Here is a 16,838-nt window from a genome sequence, read left to right as displayed (position 1 = left end):
TATTTTAAATAGCTCAGTCCAGTGCTTAAAATTTTCCTTCCTTTTGTATCAATGGAGACGTGTTCAAACTTCTCTCTGACTTCACTATTACTGAACACTCTCACTTGCTCATTTAGTTTTTCTCTGTGTATTTTTAACAGAAAACTTGATGATAATTTTATCTATTTTACTAAACTCTATCATGCTTATGGTGTTAATTGTGAAGCAGCATACATTTGTTCAAACTCAAATAACTATTCATTGAAAACAGATTTATGCCCTGAAAACATCATAGAGAAAATATTCTCTTAACTACTAGGCAAAACTTTGCAGGCAGTTTATTTTAATTTACTCTTTTCCTGAAAAATTATTGTAACTTAGACAACACTGATACTAAAAAAAAAGAACATAATAATAGAAATACATATAGAATATATGTGGAAAATACACCCATACACTGCAAAGATTAAACTGAAATATCCAAGGGTCAAGAACAGGGGAAGAATCTGCAAACTATTTTAGAAACTTACAGACCTATCTATAGTGTGCCTGCATTTGAGTTAAAATGACATTATGAGTTCACCCTCTATTTCTTTTTCAGAAAGTAATGTGTAAGACTCATTTAACAAAGAAAGTTCATATTAAGACTTGGAATAGGCCAAAATTAGTATTTCAGTAATACTAATTTACGTAATACTTTAAAAGGGCGTAAAGATACTCTCTTTGTCTTAGGACAAAGTGTGTCCAGCATCTGCTTAAACATACAGGAATAGTTTGATATTTAATCAACAACTCTTAATAGTATATTCTCCTGGACTAGTTTTAACAAGGTTAAAACAAAATTCAGTATCTCCTTCTAACTCTAGCTATTCTAATTTTTACTGATATCTTAAAGTAATAAAAAACCATTTAGGATCCTTTGTACTGAAAATAAAAGGAGAAAACGGTTTATTCGATAAAGAGAAGGTTCGATGCCCCAGAATAGTGAAATGCTAGGGCGGTGAGGTGGGAGTGGGTAGGTGGGTGGGGAGCACTCTCATAGAAGCAGGGGAAGGTTGCATGGGATTAGGGGTTTGCAGAGGGAAAACTAGGGAAACCGGGAAAGGGGATAACATTTGAAATGTAAATAAATAGGATAACCAATAACAAATTAAAAGAAAAACAAAAATAACAGAAACTAAAACAACCTCTTCTTATGTTTTTTTAAAAAATATTTACAGATAAAATATTGAAGAACTGTTAAGAAACTTGGAGTTTCTATAAAGACTCAGAGGAACTGTTTGTAATTAAGCACATCTTAATGTGCTGTGCATGATAATTATTTTGGGAAAATTGTATTGTTTCTTTTAGAGTTTGAGGCAACATATGTTTTTCATTCTCCCCTTCACTTCCAGCTCTTTCCAAATCCAGATCCCACCACTATTCTAACCTACCCCACTTGTGTCCTTTTTAAAATTACTTTTTATTGTTTTATATACTTGAATATCTTGCATATAAAAATTTATGTGTATCCCATGAGTGGCCATTTGACAGCTGATATCACTGGGCATTTGGTTCCATAGGATTATACGTACAGAGGGTTGTATGCAGGAACTTGGGAGCTGTGAATTGAATGCTAGTCCTCTGCAAGATCAAAATATGCTCTTAACTGACGAGCCAACTCACCACCACTTGTGTCTTAAAAAATGTAATTCCATCATGAATATATGTACTGCTTAAATATTGCAGAAACTGTGATTTTCCACTAGACCTTACTCTATTTACTAAGGAACAAATTCTTAAAGTGTCTTTCAGTCAGAGAGGTTACAATGCTAATTGGTTACAATGCTAATAGATTCACAAATAAGTGTGAGATTGTGTGTGACCTTCTTCCTCCCTGCTGGGAATTGATCCATTTTGGGATTGGATAGGTCTTGTGAATACTGTCAGAACCACTTTAGAAGCCATGTTGTGTCCACAATATTCTGATTCCTTATAGATATCCACTTGCTTTGGCTACTGAACGCTATTTTCCTCTTCTTCTACGACCATCTCTGAGCTTTGGGAGGATGTGATGTGGAATATATGCTGAATTTTCAGCTCTTATTTCTGTAACTTTCCCAGTTGTGGGTCTCTATGCGAATCAAGTTTACTACAAATAGCACCTTCTCAAGGTAGGGCTAAGGGATACATTGAGCTGAGCTCAGCAAGATAGGAGCCTGCTATAGCTGTCTCCTGAGAGGCTCTGCAAGAGCCTGACAAATGCAAGAGGGGATGCTCACAGCCAATCATTGAACTGAGCACTGGGTCCACAATGGGGTCTCCGATAGAAGAGTTAGAGAAATGACTGAAGGAGCTGAAGGACTTTGCAATCCCATAGGAAGAACAATAATATCAACCAACCAGATGCTTCAGAGCTCCCAGGGACTAAACCACCAACCAAGGAGTACACATACAGGGACCCATGGCTCCAGCTGCATATGTAGCAGAGGGTGACCTTGTCAGGCATCAATGGGAGGAGAGGTCCTTGATCCTGTGAAGGCTAGATGCCCCAGTGTAAGGGAAATTCGAGGGTGGAGCGGCAGGAGTGGGTGGGTGGGTAGGTAGGTGATCACCTTCACAGAAACAGGGGAGGGGGATGAGATAGGGGCTTTTGGGGGCAGAACCAAGAAAGAGGATAACATTTGATATGTAAATAAAGAAAATATCCAATAAAATAAACAGGAAAAAAAAAAAAGAAAAACAATAATTCCTTAACCCTCTACCCAAAATGACAAAAGCACTTTAGTCACTTTTTTTGGTAATGATTTCTATATTTTCTTTCATTTGCTTCTGTTCATATAGTCAAGATAATTGTTCTTTTGAAAATTCAGATTTAGTGTAACCATCTCATTTTTGCTTCTGAATCTATGACCTTAAGCTGAGCCATTTTAAATTTTAAGTTCCTACAATTATTTTGACTCAGTATTTCTCTCTCTTTATTTTATATGTTTTGACCTGTGATATTCATTTTCCCATATCTCATATGTGCCTTAGTGATTGTCACTTTAGTCTATTTCTTTTTCAATAAATTTTTTCTTTAGAACTTATTTGTGAATTTTTCTTTTCACCGTTGATTTTTAGTTTCAATGTATTACTGTTACAAAAGACAGTTGGCATGGTTTCACTCTACTTAAAGGTGTAAACACTTGTTTAAGTATAATATATATTTATTTTCATTTTTAAACATAGCAGAATCCTGCTGTGGTTACCTCCAAAGGTTGAGTTTACGCTTTATCTGGTGGTATCGTATTGTCAGCCCTTTTTTTTTTCACGTTAATTTTTCTTGCTAATAAACAATAGTTGGTAATTCTATTCACATTCATGGATCTCATTTATTCTTCCCATAAGTTCTGCTTTTGTTTTATTTTATATATCTGTGTTGAATACATTCCTCAATACTATTACTTTTGTAATTAAGTTTTATTTTAAAATTATATTTGTTGTAATTTTAGGTGAATGATACTATGGAGGGATGATAGATCCCAGATCTCCTGAATTGTACGGATGGTTATTAGCTGTCGTGTGTTTGGAAGTGAACCAGGGTCCTCTGCAATAGCAAGAAGAGCTCTTAAAACTTTGATCTATTCCATGCCACTAGATTTTACCTTTAAATTTTTTATTCTAGTTTTTAAGGACTTATAAGTCAGATTTACAGTAGTACATACTGTGTCTTAGATGAAAAAACATCATTCACAGGCTTCTTCTACAATTGATGCTTGGTTTACAACTGGTGGCTCCTTTTAGAAAAATTTACAAATTTTGGTAGTTGGGACTTAGATTTTTATCTCATGATTTGAGAGAACATCTTGTAAGCCAAAATAAGCCTCTCACCACTTAAATTGTGTCTTGTCGGGTATTAGATCAGAGAAATAAGAAAAGTAATTCAGATTATCAGTACCGGTCAGTAGGGTTATTACTCTAAGAATCCTGACCATATGTTCTGAGGATTATGACTTGTTTTGTTGGGAGTGTGGAAACCCTGAGGCTGCAGCCTTTCAGAGCTTGAGTGGGCATCTAGCAAACCTAACAAACCTGACAGTATCAAAATGCTATTTATTGCAGTGATGAGCAGACACATAAGGTTTAAAAATAGGACAAAAATCTCTGTTGGGAATTATACAACAGGCAACATGTACTATATACTGGTGAAGATTTTAACTGCATTTTCTCATGTCCTGTAATTTGAGGGTGATTGAATAAGAAAGAAATGGAGTAACTGATATAGTAGAGATAAGACAGCATACCATGTAGTCCTGGCTATTCCTTATTATTTTTACAGATCTATAGTGAGAGCATCAAATGGAGTAGAAGTATGTGAAAAATCCACAATTTGGTGAGGAAAAAAATGCCTGAACTGGCAGGGAAAATAAGAATATAATTGTTTAAAATGTTTAATAATCATAACATTAAAATTTGAACTTTGCATTTGAACAAGAAAAGGTGTCTTGATGAGGAAAGCTCCCTCCTATTAAGAGCTCCATAAGGGAATAGTTCAAACTTATTTTGATTTACACATACAAAGTCTCACAAGACCACTGTAGTTATGAACTAATGGATACTTCTTGAGTTGATAACAAAATGTGCGTCATTTATGAGGGTCTGGTTTGCCCACAAAAATAATCAACAATGATGAGAGAATTGTGGAGGTTTATATAAAGCTTCAGATTCCTGACAATGTCTGGTAAGGTCACATTCTCAACTTGATGCTTCTGTAAGGGATGTGTATATGAGTTTGTGAGAGAGAAACACAAGTTAAAATAATCCCTGTCACTATTAATGATACTCTATTATGCTTGCAGGCAGGAACTTAGCATAACTGTTCTCTGATAGGCTCTGTCTAGTGGCTGACTCAGACTGATGACAGAGCTCCACTGCCAAACATTGGATGGAGGTTGGGGACTCTTATAGAAGAGTTAGGGGAAGGATTGGTGGCTCTGAAGGGGATATAAATTCCACAGGAATATCAAAGGTGTCAACTAACCTGGATATCAGAGCTCTCAGAGAATGAGCCATCAACCAAAGAGCACACATGGGCTCCCAGCATATATATATATCAAACTTGCAACTCAATCTCCATATGGGTTCCCCAACAATTGGGGAAGGAGCTGTTAATAAAGCTGTAGACTGACTGTGGAATCTGTTCTCCAACAAGGCTTCCATTTCTGGCATCAGTGGGAGAGGATGAACCTAATCCTGTACAGACTTGATGTACCAGAATGGAAGGACACAGGGGATGGGGGAGGCAACCTCTCACAAGAGAAGGAAAGTGGGATATAGGGACGGACCCTGTGTCAGTAGGAAAAGGAGGGGGGAAGGCATGCATTTGGGAAACAAACAAATATGCAAATAAATAAATAAATAGATAGAATATATATATATATATATATATATATATATATATATATATATATTATACATGTTAATCAAATCCTTAATAACAACTTCAAAAGTAGACAGCTTGGGCTATTGGAAAAATGCAGTGCATTTTCTATGCCAGTTACAGTCACTAAATGGTGCTAACCTATAAAAGAAGCCACATGCACACCAGCCAACAAAGTTGAAAAAATGAGCATGTCCATGAGCCCCAGTACAGAAATAGAGATGTGGGGTTGGGGCCTAGCTTTGATCTCACCCTTCCTTGCCACTCTCCAACTCCTTACTTTCATAATGAGAATGTTCATTCTTTGTCATTGTATATTATAAACATGTACACTGTTATTGATTTTATAATTGTTACCAATTAGCAAATAGTTGGAAGTCTCAGAAGAGACTGAATATTGTAAAAACTTTTAACATTATGTAGTCACTTGATGTTTAACTGAATTCATTTTGCGTTATGACATTCCCATAAACCTGTGGAGACCAGTGGTGAAATGTTATTGTTTGAACATAAAATGTCCCGAGAAGACTACAATGTTTGAACACTGGCTCCTTAGCGGGTGTCACTGTTCATGGAGATGGTGGAAGATTTGGAATTCAGGACCTACTTGTGAAAAGTGTAGAAAAAAGTACTTGAAAATTTTCTGTGCCTGCCTCTTTCTCCTGTTCATTTTCATTCTTGGTTTACCCAGACATGAGCAAGGATTTTTATATGTATAGCATCAGTGAGGAATTGCTTTGAAGATCATACCTTCTTACACATTGTCTATATTCTCAAGCCACAGGTAAAATTTAATTTTCAGTCTTTAGGTGACATCTTTTCAAGAGTTTGTCATAAAAAAGAAAAAAATAGTTAACAGAATATTTTGTTTTTGTCTATTGATTGGCCGCACCGTGTTGGATTTATGTTCCCATATATTTAAGTTCTTAGGTATCATTTCACATAAAGTATCTTTCTTTAACAATTATTATAAGGTAAGTCTAAAGAAGAACCCCTTCCCTGGAGCTGAGGATAGAGAAGTATGTTTTAATTTTTAAAAAAAACTAAAAATGGAAATATAAACGTTTAAATGTATTCTAATTTCTTTGAGGTTCCAAAATAATTCATTGATTTTTTTTTTTTTTTTTTTTTTAGATTCAGCAAGTGGTGTTAGAAACTTGGACACTCCCAAGCTAGAGAATGAGTCTGTAGCTTTGCCTCATGCAAGGTATACTAGAAATGTAACAGATAATAGACTGAAAATAAATGTAAAATTTAGAACTTCAAATTTTTTACAAAATTCTAGGAGAAAGAAATCTCTTGCTGTAGCTTAAGGGATGGATCCTATGTTGGATAGTAAAATTGTAATCATAAAAAATACTATTGACTTATTCTTTAAAATATTATTTTAAGTAAGAGAAAGAAAATGTGACCCAGTAGTAAAGAATCTTAAGGAACTTATATACTTACTTTATAAATAAATTTTATATTTCAATTGTAAAAACTCAAGTAGACTAATCAAAAATTAATAGAAAGTAATATAGAAACAACTCCAAGAATGATGTAAAAATTGACAATAACCATCTGAAAATATATTGAATTTCATTATTCATCACCAGTAAAACACATATAATAATGTGTTATTATACACTTCTTTTTAAACAATAACTGTCTTTAAAATAATACCATTGCGATTGTTAGCCCGGTTGCTGAGAAGTGGAAACCATCACAGACTGCTGGCAGAATTGTAAAGTGGTACAGCTACCAATTTATACAGCATGGTAAACACTGAGACATCCTAAATCACTGAATTTTTTCCTCATGTATTTTTTGAAAGATAATGACTGTGAAAAACACTCACATGCATAATTTATTTCTACAATATGAGTGATAGCCAAAATACAGAATATTTCTAAATGTCTTCAATAGATAGATATAATAAAATAGATGTATATAAATGTGAATGTCTTTGACACTGTAATATTGCTGTGAAGAGACAACAGAACCCAAGCAAATCTTACCAAAAAAAAAGCATGTATTTATAGTTTCAGAGCTATAGTCCATTTTTGTCATGACAAAAAGCATGGTCTCATGTAGATAGGCATTGGAGCAGAATCTGAGAGTTAAATCCTGAAAGCTATGCAAAAAGATAAAAGTGCATGACACTTTCCTAAGCTTTATGCAATGAATTCTTAGCATCTGTGTTTATTTTCTCTATGTAACTTTTTAAATTAAATCTATACAAAGAACATTCATGGGTCTCCTTCTTCTAGAACAAATGGTCTATTTAGTTAGAACATCCATTACTACAGTGATAAGTGAAACAGTAGCTAACTTATTGGTTTTTTTGCTAAGGGCATCTCCTCATGGGAGGATTATACAGAATCTATTGTCTATTTTGATGTTTCATATATTTTATATCTCAAAATAATACAATTTTTAAAAGTAGTATATCAAAAAGACATTCCTCAAGATTCTTTATCTCAGAATGTTTTGACATTGACACAATGACTTCACATACACACATACATGCATATGTACTTACATTTATACATTTACATATACACATAGCTCATTTTATTTTTCATTTAATTTCATTGAAGATTATTTATTCCTCAATATATTCTGTATTTTGTCACATCTATAATGCTTCAGAGAGAATATCATTTACAATGAATTTATTCTAAGAAAAACTTGCTCAAAAAAACTTTGAAAAGGAATGAATCTTCAAAAATTTTGCTGACCTGCATGTTAGCAAATTAGGCACCAGCAGCACAGTACATTTTATGCTTTAATATTTTTGCTGCGTATTGTTTTATTGCAGAATACTTTATTGTAATAGCATTCACTTCTGAGAGTATACTTACGTTTATGACTTTCATGTGATTGGAATACATTACGTAAGTAAAACTCAGTTTATTAGTTGGAATAGTTATGTGTGTGAGTATTCCTAAATGTCACATTTCTAGAAGTCTGTATTTTATGTAATTGACAGGAATGAATCCCTAAAGGACAATCTCATGAACTTTCATTTGTACAAATCTTCTTTTTCAACTGACGATGTAGTAGGACATCATATCTTTGCAAACTGCACAGTTTTTTTTTTCTAATGTTGGAACAAGCAGTAGCTAAAAATAGCCACAAGAAAGTAAAAGCACATATACAAGTAAAGTTACCATGTGGACTACAGAGGGAAAATCAACAATATAATGAATTCTCAAAGTCCCCAAATGAACAACTATTTATCCCTTTTATTTTATTTATTTTGGATGTATTATATATGTTAGGATGTCACTGGAAATAGATTTAAGATATGCAATGCATTTTATACATAGATGGTCTGTTGTAGTGTCTTGATGTTTACCTTGCAATTATAGTATGATTACAACATTCAAATTTTAAAAATAAACACCCTTTAAAAATTTTAAAATGTATGTTTATTGTAAGTCTATGAATATTTTGTCCCCATGTATGCCTGCTCACTTTATGCATGCACGGTTCATGGAGACCAGAAGTATGAGCTGTAAGCCTAGATCTGAAGTTATAGAGGGATGTGTGCTACAACATAGACACTAGAAACAGAACCTAGGTCAACTACAAGAGCACTAAGTGTTCTTAACCATTGAACCATTGCTCTATACCCACATTTGAGAGAGAGAGAGAGAGAGAGAGAGAGAGAGAGAGAGAGAGAGAGAGAGAGAGAGAGAGAGAGACCAGAAAATTGAGTGAGATTTGTGAGATTTTCTGGAGAGGGGTACGAGGGTCAAGAGACTATTTAATTCAGATGAGTTATTTTAACCACTACACCATCTTCCTTTCCCATTTATAACACTTATTTTACTAACATTTGATAACTTTGAGTAATTCCAGAAATGTCACATATATTTGTCAATTATATATATTAAAATCTATGACTATGAGAAATGAACACTTTGCCTTACCATGACTTAAAAGTCAGGTAAATTAACTTGCAGAAAATCCACAGTTATAAAGGCTTAAATTCAGAAATTTTAAAGTTAACCATGTGTTCAAAAGTCTGCCACCTCAACCTAATTGAAAAACAAAGAAATAGACAAACAAAAAAGCCTAACAGAAACCTGGACCTGTTAGCATGCACTACTTTTCCAGCCTCTCCTTACATCCTAGTAGCATTTAACTTAGTTTATATCTCCACAGATTACAAATCCTGTTTAATTTAAATAAATAGAATTATATTGTTATTTCATATCTTCTAAGCTTTCTTAAAATAATAAAGAGTTTTCAAGCTTCATGAATTTTTTTTGTATTTTAAATATATTTTCCTACATTGTATTGGCTGAAAAGTATTTCATTGAATAAATCTGCTGCATTTTATTTAACTTTTCATGAGTTTGTGGTAATTTGGGTCATATCACACATGGTCTATCCTAAGTAATTCGATAGATAATTTTGGCAATTGTTAGTTTAATCATGATATTAGTAATTAGTGTAATGGATGATTGATTTACATAAATATATTAAATAAATCTTGAATGAAAGGTTTTCATTTAATGCAGGTTAATCAAATATCAAAGTTTTGAATGCATTTACATTTTTATATGTCTTTACCATGTAAATTTTCTAAATTCATATTTATTAGAAAGAAATCTATTACATATACAAAAATCATATAAATTATTGTTAAGATAAATTCTTTTAACTAATGTAAAATTCTTTTCTTTCTTTTATATTCATATTGTGAAGTTAAGAAATGTAAATAGTTAAATTATTGCTTGTACCTGTTGGTTTTGTATTAATATTATAGATAAAAATAATTATCTGAAATTACATAAATAATATAAAAATAAATATGAAAATTGGCAAAAAGAAAATAACTATAATATAGCATTAAAACTAAAATAAACGAAAGGAGAAAGTTTTAATACAAGTATTAAATATTTCTTAAAATTAATACTATTTCAATATTATATAAATTATATAATGATATGTATATGTGTTATATCACATTCATGTCATGTAGATTTGAATTTTATAGCCCGAAGGCAGGCATGGGCAGGGTCTGTTAGATTGCAGACCTGCTAACTGTGGTTGAAGAAGTTGTACATGGCATATAGCAAACAGTTAAGGAAAGTGCATAGACACAGCACGAATGCTGTCCTTGCATGGAAGTCCATCTCTCTCTGGTATATCAGGTGTTATTTTCCCATTCCAGTCAAGTTTACCACAAACAAATGATTGGTGAATCTTCTTTCACATGAATAGAAAAACTGGAAAAGTTAAATTTCCTAGAAACACCATGGTTTTTAATTAACAAAGAAAAATTTAAAAAGCAGTAAATAAAAGATATTTTCAATTAAAAACAAAAACATGGTGATTGCAAAGTAAACTAGCACTTAGGAAGAAGGGGTGTGTGAAGAGGGCAAGAATCAAATTAACTATGGAAGAAGATATTCAGGATATTACAGAAAGTTCCTAGGTTTTTCCCTAATAGCATGTGATTTTTAATTCATTAGCAAAATAGCAGGAGACCTAAAATGAGAAAAGACAAATTATAGTTCTGTAAACAGAAACTTTTGAAGAAAAAAATAATTTTTAAAACTAAAGCAAAAGGCATTTGTAAAGAGTTGATTCAAAACTCTGTAAGTTACAGAACCAAAAGAATCTTACAGTAAATACCACCAGCACATAAAAGAGATCAATACAAAACTTTAAAGTTATATTGTATTTCTAGAATTTTCCATTTAATGTTAATATCAGAAAAAGTAAAACGGTTGAGAAAAATGAAATCTCTTTTTTTCTGAACTTTTGGTATAATAAATTTAAAATAATTATGATAACTAAGATAAATTTTAATAGAAGCAGATGCAGGTTGAAATAACAAAGACCAAAACACACCTTCTGAACTGCTAGGTGTTTCCTTTTTGCCTGATGATGGTAAACATCACTTGGGACTGTAGAAAAAGATTGTTTAATATGTAAGGTCCTCTGCTCTGAGAATTTCATTGATTTCTCCCATGTAGTTTGCTGCTGGAATAAAGAAAATGCTGTTTATGGGTGGAAGAGTGTAATGGTTATTCCTGGTTTTCAACTTGACTATACCTAGAATGAACTGTAATTCAGAATTGGAAGGCTCAACTGTGATCCAGATCTTGAGACAGAGTGATACAAGTTTCTGACCTGGATCTTGTCATGGAGACCTTGAGGTATAGTGGCTGTGAATCTCAGAAGACTAAGGCAAGGAGGTCTCTGAGTTCAAGGTCAACCTGGGAAAAAATAAGTCCCAGATCCAGGCATGGTGGTACACACCTTTAATCTGGTCCACATATTCTGCTGGAGACCTACATAAGGACATTGGGAGAAGGAAGATTCATTCTCTTTTGCCTGCTTGCATTTACTTGCCAGCATATCAGTCGGATCTACTAGCCTTGTGGGACTGAGCAACTCCTGGGTCCTTGGACTACCCATTCACAGCTGACCATTGCTGAGGAGTTGAACTACAGATTGTAAGTCATCATAACAAATTCCCTTACTATGTAGAGACTATCCATGAGTTCTGTGACTCTAGAGAACACTGACTAATACAAAGAGTAAAGAATGAGGCAGCTCTTTCAGATATGATAGTAGTTAAAAATGGAACAGATAATCTGTGGGACCCCAGAAAAAGAAAAAACGAAAACAGGAAATTGAGGGAAGGAGCTCAGAACTGTGAGGTTTTTATAAGATAATTTCCTTAAAACAAGTGGCTCTAGATCTCGAAACTGTTTGGAGTCAGCAGGCCTACAGTTCATTTCAAATTTAATTAGTTATGAGCGTATATGTGCTTTCAAATAAATATAATTTACAAATCTTTGTTTTTGAATTTTTTTATATACGATCTTTAATGTACAGATTTAAATATTTCAAATACAATAAATGTATATAAATTGATGTGACAATTTCTTCCACTATCTGATTATACTTTAATAATATTGTGTTATTAAAATTTTTATTCCATGAAAAAGAAAGAAATGTGAAATAAGTGGAATGCTGATTCTGATTTACTTGACAGCTGTAGAATAACATTTTAATATTAAATAGTTTAAGATAGTAAAATTCCAAGTTATGTGTGGTCAAAATAGATAACTATGGAGGAGATATGACAGGAGAATACAACATAAATGATATTTCAGTATCATATATGTCAGATATGTCAGAAAGGAAAGGGATTGAGACCTTCACAGATTAAGTACTAGGGCTTCAGCAAGAGTGGTATAAATTCAAATGTTTAATTTATCTCACACTCATGTAGTGCCTATTTTTCACTGAATAGTGCAACAGTGACTTTGACAATATCATTTGATTATAATTAATTTGTAGGTAACTTAGAAGATCTAGACGTGGTATAAAATTAAAATGATCATCAACTCACTATCTGGGAATTGAATTAGCTCATGTTCTTTTATATTTAATTCTATATGCTAATGTGGGATCATACAAGGGATAGGAAGGAAGGACAGAAGGGAATAAAGAATATTGTCGGAAAGATGAAGGAAGGAGGAAAGAAATTGTGGAAAAGGAGGGTTATATGTGCATAAATGCATTCTGGTAATTTTCCAATTTTTATTTCCTTACTGCTTTTAAAGCAGTATCTTTTTTTCTCCATTAAGGTTCACTTTACATCCCAATATCAGTCCCTCCCTCTTCTCCCAGTGCCCATCTCACATACATCCCCTCCCTCAATCGCCCTTCCATTTCTCTTCTGAAAAGGGGAAGGCCACCTCTGGATATCATCCCTACCTGGCACATCATGTCACTGCAGAGCTAGATGCATTTTCTCCCACTGAGGTTAGACACAGCTCCCATAGGGGAACAAGATCCACAGGTAGTTAACAGGTACAGGGACAGACCCCACTGCAGTTGTTGGGGGACCCAAGAAAAACCTTTTAACACATAAACTACATATTTCGGGGGGGGGGGGGCTAAGTCCAGCCCATGCTTACTCTTTGATTGGTGTCTCAGTCTCTGGAAGCCACCAGGGTCCAGGTTAATTTACTCTGTTTGACTTCCTATGGAGTCCCTATCATCTTCAGTTCCCTCAATTCTTCTGCAACTCTTTCACGAGACTCCCGCAGCTCTTGGCTATGGGTATCTACATCTGTTTCCATCGGCTACTGGGTGGAGACTTTCTTCTGACAGTTATGCTAGGCTCCTGTCTACAAGCATAGCCGAGTATTATTAATAGTGTCAGAGATTGGTTCTTGCCCATGGGATGGGTCTTAATTTGGGCCAGACATTGGTCATTCCCTCCTCCTCCTCCTCCTTCTCCTCTTTTTTCCTCCTCCTCCTCCGTCTCCTCGTCCTCCTCCTCTTTCTCTTCTTTCTCCTCCTCTTCCTCCTCCTCCTCTTTCTCCTCCTCCTCTTTCTCCTCCTCCTCCTCCTCTTTCTCTTCTTTCTCCTCCTCTTCCTCCTCCTCCTCTTTCTCCTCCTCCTCTTTCTCCTCCTCCTCCTCCTCCTCAGCTCCATGTCCCTGCACTTGTAGCAAGCTCATATTTTGGTTCGAAGATTTGGGTAATGGGCTGCTGCCCTTATCCCTCCACTGGGAGTCCTGCCTGGATATAGGAGGTGGCCACTTCAAGAGACATATACTCTACTGCTCGGGGTCTCATCGAAAGTCGCCCCAGTAGAGTCCCTGTCTGAGGCCTCCCTCTAGTCCCAGGTGTCTGCCAGATGTCTTCACTTCCAGCACAACCCCATTGCTGATTTATGTTTTCTCTTCCCTGCTCTCCCTAAACATGAACCCCCTGCCTGGTTCCACTCACATTCGATCTCCCACCCAGTTCTGTTCATCCAACCACTACCAATGCATATTTTATTTCCCTTTCTGAGTAAGATTCAAATATACTTACTTGGCTCTTATATAACCAACGTTTGCCACAAAGTCACTTGAGAATGAACTAAAAATGATTCTTTAGTCTCCACTTACCAAGTACTGGAAATCTGGGTTGGTATAAGCACACCAAGTTTCACCGTTTAAGATAATATTATCTTCAAATATTTTCACAACAACACATGTTATTTAGCACATATGTTACTTTTTTTTTTCATTAAAATAAGTCATATTAAGTTGGTCTTTGGCTCAGCAGTAAAATGTTTATACTGTTCTTGCAAAGGCCCAGAATTAGGTTTCTAGAATCTTCATTATGCAGCTCACCACTGCCTTTGTTTCACATCCTGGAGTATCTGACATTTCTGGCCTCAGAGAAATAGCACAGAGAAGTACACATAATTAAATAATTAAGCTGAGTATTTTTTTTAAAAAAAACACACATGTTGATGAAAATATTTCAATGATTTTTTTTTTATCCTTAGTTCTATACCAGGCATAAGAGGAAACAATGCTTGCTCAAGCTCAACTATAGACGCAAGCTCCAGAAAACCACTATACAACAGCATTCAGTTTGGAGGAGATGCTATAATTAGACTTGGAAAACATCCCCCCCTCTCCACCCAGATGTTAATCTTTAATAAAAACCACAAGGCCTTAAATGTTTCTGTAATTTTCCATAGGTAATTTTTCCTTTGTAAAAGCATCTTCCTTCTTGCTAACTCTCCCCAGCAATTCAAACACAAAGGCAAGCACTACCAAGGCCAGAAGTCCTTTTTCATCAGCTGTTCAACACATACTTGAGTGAAGGGGAATAGATTTTGCTAGGAAAGCACTGATCACTTCCTGCACAACAAATTTTAACAGCAATGGAAATGAATGAATCAAAACAATTTCAGGTAATTTAACTGCGTGTAGGTCAAAGCTCGAGAATATATTTAGGAGTAAAATGTAAAGTATCTAGCATATTACCGAAGTGCACTCTGCATTTATGCATTAATTTCCTGTAGTTCAGTAAAATTTACCAAGCACACTAAGACGTAGGAACAACATAGATTATGACTTAGTATATGTCAATTAAGCCTGACATACACATGTAATAAGTGACAAAATGTTGGAAAGAATATTATAATATCATCATGATTGTGTTAATTATGCTCTACATATTAAAGTGATGGACAAAAATGAGTAGGCTAGATAAGGAGAAGAAAATCACATTTAAGGGTATCATATCAAACATGGGAAAGTTTATAAATATCTGATCTACATATATAGTGATGAAAGACCGCTAGCTAGAAATAATAGACTAGGTCGACTACATGCAAAGATTAATGAACTTGATGAATCTACCCAAATGAAGCAGTCAAAAATAGGCTGAATGTAACTAATCAACTCAGATGAAGTAAAGACTTTGTAATGTGTGCAAAAGCTTCAGGAATAAATCCCCAGTAAACCTTTATTTTGCATCATTTCTGGAGAAATTAAATAATACTGCAAAGCCTGATTCTAAGTAAGGTAGTGATGATCAAAGGGAAAATATTATTTTCCATAAACCATAGAAAATAAGTACAACATTGCATTATAATGGTAAATAAATAGAAAATTAAAACACATCAACTTTCCTCCACCAAAAAATAAGAATAATAGAAGTAAAAATAGCAACTTCACAGGCAAATTCAATTTTTTAAACAATTCCTTAATCTAAGATTCAGCGAAATTGGACATAAAACTCGATGATGAAATATTTTCCTAAATACAATCTCATACTTATACTTCCTTTGGGGATTTCAAATTTATAATACACATGAATGTGCCAAAATCTTAGAAAAGGTTTGGTTTAAAGTAATTTAAGTTACTTTAATTCATTGATTATCAATAATTTTGTCAGTGAACCATTATAGTATATGTCAGAATCTGTTAACACTGCAACAACTAAAGGTTTAATTTATGTTATTCTGTAAGTTATTTAGCAGGTTATTATTGTCCTCACCTACCCAATAAGCCATATTGAAACAATATGAGCTTTGATCCCACGACATTATAATTTGGATGCCAAGATACTTAAATTCTGACTTGTGTAAATTTGGGTCACATACTTGTGACAGTGTGGAGCTGTGACCTTTTAACCAGCTCAGCAGTGTCCAGCAAAAACACAGCACCAAACAGTTTAGAGAGAACAAAAAGCACATGCAAACATATCTCTAATACAATCCAATGATCTCATGTAGAAGACAAAAATATCAAATTATTTTTCTTTGGTTCTTTTTATTTCACACAGTTCCCAGATTTTGATTCTTATTATTAGTTCTTATTTTTTCTTCTCTTTCCTTTCTTTTGTTCTTTCTCAAATGTTTTCTTTTTAAAAAGAATCTGCTGCTTTTCTTTTTCATCTCTCATTCTTGCCTTTATCATATTTCAGTATTTTATTATTGTTTTACCTTTATTCCACATTAATTTCTTCATGGATTCTTTGTGCTCCTTCTTTTGCTCTTCTCTATGCCCATCAGTGAAGCATAATGTTTACTGTTAACTGTACTTTTACTTTATATCTGTATATGCTTTGATTTGTTGGTATTGTGGCTTGTTTCCTCTCTATGAGTGGTACTGGAGATGTGGCTCTAAAATCAAGGCTGCTGA

The sequence above is a fragment of the Arvicanthis niloticus genome, chromosome 7, assembly GCF_011762505.2.
Source record: "Arvicanthis niloticus isolate mArvNil1 chromosome 7, mArvNil1.pat.X, whole genome shotgun sequence".
NCBI classification, from domain to species: domain Eukaryota; kingdom Metazoa; phylum Chordata; class Mammalia; order Rodentia; family Muridae; genus Arvicanthis; species Arvicanthis niloticus.
This window is presented reverse-complemented; position numbering follows the sequence as displayed.